Raw genomic sequence first — 12,775 nt, forward strand, 5'->3', positions numbered from 1 at the left:
GGTGAGATCGTTGAAGATACCTGTATAACTTTCAACCTCTACCATCGACGCAGTGAAGGAAATTTTGTTGAAAAATCTTCATACCAGCTTAACGGAGTTATCACATTAAAAAACGACCAGAATAATGGAAGAATAACAAGTGGATTTTACACAACGATAACGCTCCATCGCACAGAACTACGATTGTAAGCGAATTCTAAGCAAAGCACGCAATAAATACCATCGATTAAACACTATATTTGCATGATTTAGCACAGTGTTACTTATTTTTGTTCTCCAAACTTAAATTGCCACTCCGTGGTCCCCGTTTTGAGTTCTATTGAATCCATAAAACAACATTCGTGGAAGCAACTAAAGCCCATGCCAATAGTTGTCTATAAAAAAATCTTTTGAGGAGTGGAAAAAAACGAAGGCATATGTGTATTTTGGAAGGTGACGATACAAATTTTAATGATTAAATGTGAAATTTGTATTTTATTTAACAATTCCCAGTACTTTTTTGACAGAATGAAGAGCAGCTTAGCTGTCATGACGGTTATATATATTAGCTGCAAACAGCTGTGAGCTATAAAATATAATTATATTTCTTATAAAATACCATTTTCATTCAAAGTTTTAGCTTGTATAAGAAGATTGTACAAGTTGCAATTTCTTCGTCATATAACGTCTCATTTAAATATGTACATGATTACGTCATTATAATTACCAACTATGAATTGTTGGGCCCTCCTCCATCATAGTATTATTTTTAGGGATGCTAATTGGGCTTTTTAAAAAAAGAAATCGAAAAAAACATGAAGACACTTTGATGAATGTCTATTAGGAGAGCAGCTTAGCTGTCGCACAGTTTCATTAAATTATGTATAAGCAGCTGTGATAAGAGAGAGAAAGAAATGAGTCCAACAAGGACTTATATTTATAACTCTGAACAAATCCTCAGGGGTACTCTACGACTTTTATGAGCACACGTAACTCTACTATCCGGTTTTGCATGCATCAATGACAGCTTGTTTGGAGTAGAAATGGAAGTTCCCTCTCAAAAAAACAGGTCACCTAAAAGATATAGCCAATTTTCATCACTAATTATCTTCATTTATAAGCATGGCTGACCATAAGTCTAGCTCTGCCTTCTACTGAAGCTCCACAAAAATCCCATGCATAGGATTGTGAAGCACAACGTGGAGTGTTAATTAATGTTAATTTTCTTATTAATATCGGAAGGTTTTGTTGTTTATTTTTTGAAATTCTGGCTCCCTCATCCTTTGTACATAAACAAACTATAATAAATATTTCATCATCATGAGTGAGCAAGAAGCCAAAAGGCAGTACATATCAGATCTCTTAGATGCTGAAGTTGAGGTGGCGAGAATTATGGACATTGTCAAGTGCTCCAGAAGCTTGATCGTCATAATGGCCAAGATTAAGAATGTTAAGAAAGCAGGAAGTTGGGGATGCAATTGAAAGAGGGATATGGAGTACCTATCCAGCTTGGATATGAAGATCAAGAAGGGTCTCACCAAATTGATTAATCGCATAGAAGATTTTTTTGTAAACAGCTGTAGATTTTTGAAATTTCTTTAGAAAAAATTTAATTTTAGAAATTTTTTGTAAACGGCTTTCAATTATAGATATTTTACCCAAAAAATTTAATCTTTGTAAATAGCTATTGATTTTTGGAATTTCTTTTGAAAAAATTTCATATTTGAAATTTTTTTTTTTTTTTTTTTTTTTTTTATGAAAATTTTTTTTTTTTAATATGTGTGTATTTTTGATATTTTGTTAGGAAAAAACTATTATTGGAAGTTTAATTTCATAAATATATTCCTGTGGACGCCCCTAGGGATCCACATCTTTTTTTTCTTTTATAATTAATCTATTTTCAATCGGCAAAAGTATCATCCCTGTTTTTTACTTTGATACTTACTGAATGTTTGTTTGACCCACGTCCTTATTTTATAACCCTTTATTCATGTTTTTTGATACTTTAATATTCTTGGAGGTCCCTTTCCCTTCAAACTCTTTTCTTCTTTCCCCCCTCTTTACCCCTCCTCGTCCCCTCTTCTTCTTAAGTAGCTCAGCGTTTATGAGAGCCCTTTAAATGTAATCTAAACATACTTGATATTATGATTTATAGGAGTTTGCATTAATGAGTCCTCGAGGAAGGAAAAAAAAAAGCAACAGTTCATATAACATACATTATATTTAAGTATAGAAAATCTACATATTTGAGGCACTACAATCAACATACATTGTACTGAATTTATCTTGGTTAATTTGTGTTTTGTCATTGTACATACAATTATATATGAATTGCATTGAGTTAATTATAGAAGGAACTTACATCCTTCAAATCAAAATCAAAAATTTTATAATTAAAATTTAATTTTTGAAACTTTTTTCTAAAATTTTTAGTAAGCAGCTGTGTATTGATGAGATTTTTCCCCAAAAATTAAATTTTTTGGGGATAACTATGGATTTTGAAATAGTTTTCAAAAAAAATTAATTTTCTGTAAATTATAAATTTTTATCCACAAAGAGTATTATTTGATTTTTTTTTTTTTTAATTTTATAATTGAAATTTAATTTTTGAATTTTTTTCCAAAAAAATTACTTTTGAGATAGCTAAGAATTTTTAATTTCATTTAATTTTCCTAATAATTTTTACAATAAAATTTAACCAAACCATGCCCCCCCCAAGAAATAGATAAATATTTATATACTGTTGAGGACGCCCACGCAATTGGTCTTGATTTATATGTGTTTTGTCTACGTAGAGACAATTAGATATGATTTAAGAATTTGTCATGATTTAATTATAAGAGGAACTCACGTCCTTAATTTTTTGTATAATGCAATCTTTTCTCAAAAATGTAAAGCGGGAAAAAAAAATTCTAAATCATTTGTAAGTTATTTTTCTACAATTTTTTTAAATGAACTAACATATAGGCCTAAAAGTCCCAGCTTAACAAAGAAAACACTTTTTTTTAGTTCAAAATTGGTATTTTTTAAATTATTCTATTTATTCACTATATAGAGCGGGGCCCCCCTGACACTTTTCAAGCCATTGCTTAGCCTGAACGGTATTATTCCCAATCAATATGGGCTGTCAAAATAAAACATGAAATTGTTTTTGATCCATTGTTTTTTAAAATAACAAAAGTTGCGTCACACTTAGTACAAAAACAGATAAACTAAATAACAGATTCTCTTGAAATTTTGACAGCTGCCTTTATAAGGTTGGTACTAACTGAGAATGAGGTGAATTAAAAAAAAAAGGTACTCTCATTTATGTGTGAGCCCCAGGACTATTCTTTCGTGGAGTACGTAACAAGATTGTCACTGCAGATTTTTTTATCAGTGTGGCCTTTGAAATTGAAGGCAAGGAGTATCAGGAGGTGATGATGAAAGAGGTTGTAAAGTCCTGGTTGGAAGTCAACTATCTCAAAGGGGATAAGTGTTGGCAACAAGACTCACCAACTGGTCATAAGGCCATAAAAATCAAGCCTAGTGCAAGGAAAGCCGTGTGGCTTTGAAAGTAAATGGAAGGTCTCATAATGTGGAAGAGGTTGTGATTTTGTCTGTTATTGAGTATTAGGAGGGGAAGGTTCTCGGAGTCGATCCGTGTACTGAGGTCGAAATCCCTCTCTTTCTACCCCAATTTGCATCCCTAGGATTTTCGTCACTTAGATAAGTTATTTCCGTATTTCTAAAGGGTTGCGATAATTGAATTTCAACTTTATACTTATGGTGTCTCCAATTTAGAAATAGAAAGAGAAATTATTAGGTGCGAGGAAACTAATACTGTGCACCCATTATAAATAATTAGTGAAGGGAATATTGTAAAGATTGCGGTGAGCATAATTAAAAAAAAAAAAAAAAAGAGTAGACAATAGAGTAGAGAATGAAAAGAGAGATGAAAGTTTATAGAGCATTTTGACTGACGTCATAAATTTCATAATAAATGAAGGCAACACCAACTTGTAAGGTCATAATTAATATTGTTATTACATAAAATAGAAACACTTCAAAGAAATCTTGATGAAATAAAAAAATTGGAGAAAAAAAAAAATACTGAGCACCTGCACTGAATACAACACTATGCCAATGATACCCACTAATATCTTCTAAAACAAAAACAAAGTGTATCTGTATGGTTAAATGTATGTTTGGATGTTTGAAAAAAATGTATTTTTTATCGAAGAAATAACAAGGGTGTCATATTAATGAAATCTTACAGGCGTTTTTGCAAGTAGCATCGAGCGTGTATAATGGGTGCACTGTTTATAGTAAATATCAAACTGTTGTTTTTTTTATTATTTTTCTTGAGGGGAGAACGTCCGAGTATTGAGTAACTACGGATGAGTGTGCACATGAAAAATTGTGAGTAACATCAAGGATTTGTTGGGGCGTTATCTTCTAAATTATTCATGGAAAATGTGTCCCAGGTTAAAGTCGGAAACGACCGCTAGTATTCTAATAAAATTAAAGTAGATTTACTTAAAAATTCGCTTACAAATGTCTAAATTTGTACGATTCATTTTTTGTTTCGATGGATTAGTGAGGATAAAATTAAATTCTTTCCATTTTAATTGTTAATTGATTGTCAACTCTATGAAAAAAGATTGTACACTATTTCATAATTTTCAATATGTTACAAGGATCAGTATTAACTTCGTTTTGTTTCGTTTTATTATATTTCATCCCATCTTCTTTGGCCATTTTAAGGGACTTGCCAACCAACTTTCATAAGAATAAAACCCCATTTGTCATTAATGAACATTTCTTTGTTAAAATGGAACCAACAAACAAAAGGACTTAAACCTTACTGTTTATCAAAAATCTAATACCCAATTACCAAGTTTTATTACATATTATTTATTAAAAATATGGTATTACAATAGAAAACTGTTGTTGACAGTATTTCGATAAAAGAAATTCAGAGCCAGGGCCCTGTCAAATTATTGGGAGCCATTGGACGAATTCATAACTTTTGGAGAGTAAAATTCACAATACTGAGGGAGATGTATTCGAAAATAATTTAAAAAATAGGCTGGCTGGCTGGAACTTTTTATTAAAAATCCTCGACTTGACTTTGTGGCAGAAATTTCAATAAAAAAGAAATTCCACTATCACCGTGAGATTTTCAATGAAAACTTTGATTCGAGTTATTATGAGGAATTGGGGATTAACAGAGCTCTTAACAAACATAAAAGTACGTGGAAGCGAGATCGGACGGAGGGAATATTTTTTAGTTTTATAAGGGGGCCAGAAGATAGACAGATTCGGGGATTACAGGTCCTTGAATCTACAAAAACACAATATATGGGATCAATAAACAACAAACAGAAATATATGGGCGAAAATGCCTTTTTTAGGAAAATATTGCATGCTATCAATTGTAAAAGACTGGACTTTTCCATATATTAATTGATTTACAGAACCATAACAAATACTTCAACCCTTTGAAAACATATATGGAAAAACACCAAAGGAGAGACTATGATTTTTTCTGTAAAAAAAAAAAAAACAGAACTTACAACAATGTTCTATAGATACACTATTTTAGGATAGATGTTCAACTTTCTACCTATTGTTGCACATATATTAATGTATACAGTTTTATGTAAGCAAGACAGGTTCCTGTTTAAGAAAGATTCTTATTTCATTCAGTTGATTATGTTTATTATCAATGTGAAATGCTTGATAATAATTTTTTTCCATGAGTTCATGTCACTCAAAAATATACATCGAATTCTTTTCAAGTTTAAATTGTTACAAAATCGGAAAATTGGAAAAAATTGGTTGCCAATCGTACCTTGAAAAATAAATCGTCCCGTATTTAGAAAAAAAAACCCACCGTCTTTACCCTCCTAATAAGGTGTGCCTTATTTATTTTTCAGAGAGTTGGTAACCCTAGGAGGAGGGGGCTAAAAATTAAGGACATATAATTTTGGACAAACAAACACTGTCGAACGGGGCAAAAACGGTACTTTTTGTGTTACGTCATAATTGTATGATACCAAATATGATTTATGCAAGACATCTAACTTTATATGACGTTACTGTAGGTCAATGACATCCTCAATTTTGAAACACACAAAACGACATCACCCTAGACCGAACTTCTTTCAAGGACTGAATTAGTTCAGTCCACTAGAAATCATAACACCCCAAGATTTTCAGACCGAAACCCCACACTTGTATGTACCTATATATTAAATACAAAAATCATTGTTTCGATTTTTGTTCAAAATTGTTTTTATGTTGAGCCACCACATGTCTACGTATCTTGCAAAAGAGTCCACTTTTTGAGAACCACTAAACTACAAATTCATTTTCTTATGTTGTAGGTATATATATTTTTTTAGTTTTATTTATATTTTAATTAATGAAAAGCACACACATTTGTTATGGAACTTAAATTTTTTTGACACGCATGTTAGAGGAAGGAAATTGAACAAGGTTTTTAGGTTTATTAGTCAGACCTAGAAAGTACATGAAACAACAAGTAAAGAGAAACTAGAGTATCATTTATGTATTACATGTATCCTGTCAACACTAAAGCAAGCTGGAATAATTTTTCTCAAAAATTGAGTGTGGAATACATCCTTATTTTAACACGAATTATGGTCAATTTCTATCAACAAATTATATTCATTAACCATTTGGGTGTGTCGCAAAGACCACTTAAACTAACTAAAATACATTGTCAAAATAAAAGAAAGAGAAATGGATAGATTTTATTTGAAAGGGGCCATATTGGAGCCAATATAAGCCTCCAAAATCAAATCAAGTTCCTGAAATATAGTCTAAATTCTTCAGTATCTTAAATAATCCATGTAATTTGAATACAAGTCAAATATTTCTATAAAATAGTGCTATGTAAATATATTAGGTTGGGCAAAAAGTTATATCGTATTTCCCGCCCTTTTTAAATTAAGTATATCTTATCCATTATTTGTACTGTCAGTCATACGATGAGGGCGTTGTAAAGGATTATACTACAAACGCTTTTTTACCGTATTGCGCTTGTCAAGTTTTGTCGTGAATTATCATGCGTCAAGTATAGAGGTCTCAAAGAAAAAATTTATCATGTTTTAAAAATCTCATGGACTGAATTTCCATCTGCGAAATGCTGCTGAATCGAAACAAATTCGATCCATTTCTGAAACAAATTGTTGACTGGCGATGAAAAATGGATCACTTTCGTCAATTTCAACTCCCGGAGATCCTGGTTGGGAGCCAAGGAAGCGTCCCAGGCCGTGTCCAAGTCGAGATTGTTTGCCAAGAAGGTGAGGCTGTGTGTTTGGTGGGATTGGCAGGGAATTATCTACTATGAGCTGTTCCCTTATGACCAGACGCTCAATTCTGCCATCTACTGTGAACAAATCGACTTTTTGAAGCTGGCGATTGAACAGAAGTGGCCATGATCGGTGGATAAGAGTAGAATTGTGCTTCATCAAGACAATGCTAGGCCGTACACTTCTTTGATGACAGCACTTGGAGCTCGGATGGGAAGTTCTTAGGCATCCACCGTACAGTCTCGAACTGGCACCCAGTGACTACTATCTATTTCTGAGTATGGCAAACATGCTTTGTGGCAATAAGCTATTGAACAAAATGGGGCATACCTGGCTTAAATCGAATAATTTTAACACTTCTTATAAACCATTAAAAAATATGCAAACAATACGAAATTACTTTTTACCCAAACTATTATAAAAAGCAAGAATATACATATTTTCTTCACTTTTGTTCAAAATTGTTTTAGGTTGACGCATCAGGAATTGTCGTTTCAATAAATTATTTAATTTCAAAATATATGGTTAAAAAAAAAGTAATTTCAATGCTTCAATACTAGTCATGGTCAAGGTCTTTCCTCTCCTTAGATATAGGGCTTGTTAAATAAAAAAGCCTATTTATATAATAAAGTAGAAAAGGCCATTCCTGCTTTTTAGGTCATACTTTATACACATCTCCCCCTAATTGACTTAAATATGTTTGCAAAATATTGGGTTTTATTATACATATATAATAGACTCGAGGATCGATCAAATTTACTAACTCAGAATACCACAAATGTTGGATCATTTTTAGACTAGTATTGATGTATCTTTGTTTTAAAATAAGTTAAATAATTAAGTTTTGGGAGTACAAAATTAATATATTTCAGTTCAAAATATATTTGTTTTCAGTGTCTATTCGACGAATGAGACGTTGATATTACTTATGATTTGAACCTAAAATTGCTTCTGTGGAAGTGGTATTTAAAATATAGCATTTCATAGACAAATGGGCTATATGCAAGCTCCCCTACATTGGTCGGTCTGGTTTTTACTAGCCACGGACTACTTGGTCAGTGTGAAAGTCGAGCCCTTCAAATATTTGAAGTAAAAAAATTAATTGGGATTTACTTCAATTTCATGATTTTTGTTCAAGTTTATTTTGATGTTGACACAACACACATATATATATTTTAGAATTCGAGTATATATGAGGCTAAAATAATAATTTTAGTTTTAATAAAAGTGAGGGACATTTTTGTATAAAGTATTATAGTTACTTACACCTATATATATTTTTTTTTTTAGTATAATTATTTTGGATGAATTTTATTATTAATTACTTAATCGAATTTTATATATTTGTATAAAGTTACTCAATCTTTGTTAATAAAAAAGGTATTTTTAATGGTGTTGATTTTAACAACACATACTTTGATTAAAGGGTTGGTACTTAAGCCCTTAGCACACTATCATTTCCAACTGGAACTCCGTGGTGCATTGTCTAAGGGTCGGCATGGTTCTTTGCAATTAAGGAATTAAACTTTATGAAATGCAAAATCCCTCAGGAGACTAAAAAAAACCCTTGATAAACAATATGGGGACTCTGAACCTTTGATTAAAACAGTTTATAAATGGTTTCAAAATTTTCGGAGTTGTCATATGGGCACAAGTGACGCTGAACTTTCTGGACGCCCTATTGAGGTTACTACTCCAGAAATCATTGATAAAGTCCATGATATGGTGATGGATGGCAGAAGAGTGAAAGTGCGTGCTGTGGGCATCTCGAAGTTCGTGTTAATTTTGCTACCACAACTGCTGAGGTGTGAGTTGGCATTGTCGTGATGGAAAATGACTTTTTTGTGGGCCAAACGTGAGCGTTTTTGTTACAACTCAAATGGTCCAATAACGATAAATAATATGCCCCTGTAATATTTTTACCTTTTTCCAGATATTCGATGAGGATTATTCCATCCAATCCAAAAGACTGTTGCCATATTCTTTCCCGCATATTTCTCGATTCAAACGAATGCCAAAACGAAAGAAATATACCGATCTGGCTGAAAGTTGGTGCATATTCTTTCAAGAGATGCTGCTAACTAAACATATCTTCGATAGTGGCATCTCTTGGACTTTGCACGTACTTTTCAACCGTCCCTTGTAGAGTCTGCATAACATTAGTACTCTTTGACAAATTATTACTATCATCAATTTCCATACCCAAAATATTATGATTTGCATCTTCATAGTTACGAAATTTAAAGATGATAGATTTTATTTGAAACGTCATATCGGGGCTAAATTAACACATGGGCTGAAAAGTCCAAAGTATAGCAAAGGAATCACAGTTTTTTTAATGCAAAATTGTTTTTGTTTTTTTTTAACTTTAATTATTATAATTTTTAATAAGCGTTATAGAGCAGGATCTTCACAGCACTTTTCAAGACATTGCTTGCTTGAACGGTATTTTTCTCATCAAAAAGCAGTATAAAATAAAAATACGAAAGGTTTTTTGATCAATTGTTTTGAAAATGACAAAAATTGTCACTTTTTAGCAGAATAACTCACAAATTAATGAACAGATTGTTATGAAATTTTGACAGCTGTCTTTTGAAGGATAATACTACCTCAAAATGAGGTGAATTTTAAAAAAATAGTGCAATGATCTCGGCTAATAATGGTTATTAACCGGGGCTTCGTGGTGCATCCTCTAGGGCTTTGCAAAGTTCTTAAGGGCATCATAAGCCTTGTTCGTAAGAAATGTTTTTTTCTATAAAAAAAAAATGGACAAAACATGTTGTTCCCCTACATCTTGAGCAGGAATGTCCAATTTTTTAATATAATAGGCCACATTACCACTTGAAATATTTTAATGGGCCACAAACCTATTAAATTAAAATTCATAAAAAATGAAAAAATTTCATAAAACAAAACTATTAAATACATATGTATTTAAAATTTAGGACAAATCTAATTTTTCAAGCTCAATCTGGGGGAGGGTTGCTTGGTTTTTTACTCTGCTGAAAAAATCATTTATTTGAGAAATATTTTTCAATGTTTGTAACATTATGCGCGTTTTACGATTTTTGATGATAAAATGACAATTTTTCCGCACTTAAACATAAAGCGGGACACAATGCAGCCCGTGGGACACGGGTTAGACATTCTTGGTCTAGAGGCTGCACAGAAATAGATGAAAATTGTGAGGATCACTGCTTTAACGTAATCATGTAACTGATTTGCGGGTACTTTAACTTTGTTTTCTTCTAAGGACTCTGTTTATACGGGGGAAAAATGGTTTTTGAATCTATGTATTTTAACCCTACGGGAATTCGTGGAATTTTTGTTAATTGTTTTGAAAGTTATTAACACTTTTTTTTTTGTTTCAAAACTTAATTTTGTTGTTTAAGGATATTTATTTTTTTTCAACTAAGTTTTATAAAAACGAATGTAAAAAACAATTAGTCAAACTTTGGATATAGCATAAAAATATAGTATAAATTTATAAAATTTGATTTCTTACATGTAAAAATAAAAAATGTCAAGTTATACCTATAAAAAATAGTTATATTTTGTCATGCCATTAATTCATTAATAGTGTTTGTTGAAAATCTTAAGTGAAAAAGGGAGAGTGATTTTTTTTAATAATCTCCTTTGAGATATATCGGGATTTGTAAATTCTTCCGTGTTTTTTTTAATGAATTTAAATATATTACTGTGTCTAATAAATAAAAAGATGCAACTACTTGAAAAATTATTTATTAATATATTTGTCGAATTGATATTGATTCGAGAAAAATGTTTCATTTTTAAAAATACATCTGTGTTCTGTAAACAAAAAAGCAACATATATATTTTTCGACGAATATTCTTCAATTTTTATGAACAAATTACCCTTATTAACTGATTAAGAGTGTAGCAAATTCAGTACTTAAAGAACCTAAATGATACATTTTATTTGAAAGGGGGCATATCGGGACCAATATGGGTCCCTTAGATCAAATAAAGATTCTAAACTATAATTAAAATTCTTGGGTATCTTAACTCATCCCAGTTATTTGAATCATAAGCAAATAGTTGACTCAAATATGTCTATGAAATATGGAGCACTTTCATATTGATATAATGAGAATATGATGGACTTCATTTGAAAGACGCCGTATCAGGCTCAATATAATTATTTACAATCGAATAAAGGTTCCATGTTATAGCTAAAATTCTTGGGTATCTTAACTCATCCCAGTTATTTGAATAATAAGGCTAAAATTAACTCAAATATGTCTATGAAATATTGTTATTTTTTTTCTCCCTATGTTAAGTTGCTTTCAAGATTGTTTCTATGGTGACGCATAAACATATTCATTGATAAAAATCTTACCTTTAAGGATGTCCTTTAACGTAAGTCCCAATAAAGTTGCACAAATCCCCCCAAAAATGGATGGAAAAAATAATTATTACACAAGCGGTTGTTTGCAGCACTTGAAATAGAATGAAGGGTTTGATACATGCGACAAAAAAAAATTATCCCTTATATATATATATGGGTAAATTTTTGACGGCGACGGAGGAAGGTTTTACAAATGAAAGGAGCTTTCGCTGTTTCCTTTATTCTTCCTTCAGAGTTGCGGCGCTTTCCTTACGATTTTTTTCTTTAAGAACTCTACCATTTCTGTGTTATTGAAGGGGGGAAACCGAGTAGTAAAGTACTAAAAAACCAGAAAATGACGAAAAAAAGTTATCAATAAAAATGCATTTGATTCTGCATTCAATTGCTTTGGTTAAAGACTGTGGTGGTTGTGGAGAGCAAGGATAGGCACCATTTAAGACCAAAAACTTGTTCAACAAATCAAATGATATTTGAATTAAATCAGATATGTTTTTTTAAAATATATACCAGGGGCATTCCAAATCAAATTGTACGAAAAAATTGCAAATTTTCCATTATATAAACTAGGAGTATGATGAAGTTATGTATAAAATGCATTATATTAGCTAAACAAATTGCGTTTGTGGACTTTTTGCCGAAGGAAAATTTGCCGAATACATTCTTCTGAAATTTGAATTAAATTGTACAATCGCATGTAACAATATATTAAATATACTTTTATGACCAAATGATCGAAATGTTCCTTTGGCTAAATGTCAGTTCGGCAAATTGTTCATTGGCATAATGTACATTCGGAAAATTGAGCTTAGGCAAAAATGATTGAGGCCAATTGTCCTAGAACCAAAAATTGACTTGTCCTTTTTTTTGAAAAAGTAATGTCAAATAAACTTGTCAGGCCTGATAATTAAAAGAATATTTTGGAATAGAGTAGCAAAGCTATCATGAAGATTCATTAAATTAGCTACAAGCAGCTATCACATAAAGGAACTAAACACAAATCCCACTTTGTATCTAGAATGGAAAGAATCCCTCCTATATGGATCTTCAATTCCATTCCGAATCCAAAAATGATATACAACTCAACCACAAATCCTTAGTATTACTT

At 31.4% G+C, this 12,775-nt stretch overlaps 1 protein-coding gene across 2 annotated transcripts in view; it reads right to left on the reverse strand.

The window, feature by feature from the left end:
- Positions 1–11,788, reverse strand: part of LOC121122175 (protein amalgam) — a 177,283-nt gene extending 165,495 nt beyond the window's left edge. For both annotated transcript variants that reach the window (XM_071889802.1, XM_040717185.2), the window contains exon 1: positions 11,662–11,788. The gene's annotated coding sequence lies outside the window, so the exon portion shown is untranslated. The remainder of the gene's footprint in view (positions 1–11,661) is intronic.
- Positions 11,789–12,775: the final 987 nt, after the last annotated feature.

Source organism: Lepeophtheirus salmonis, chromosome 7 (assembly GCF_016086655.4).
Source record: "Lepeophtheirus salmonis chromosome 7, UVic_Lsal_1.4, whole genome shotgun sequence".
In the NCBI taxonomy this organism is placed as follows: Eukaryota; Metazoa; Arthropoda; class Copepoda; order Siphonostomatoida; family Caligidae; genus Lepeophtheirus; species Lepeophtheirus salmonis.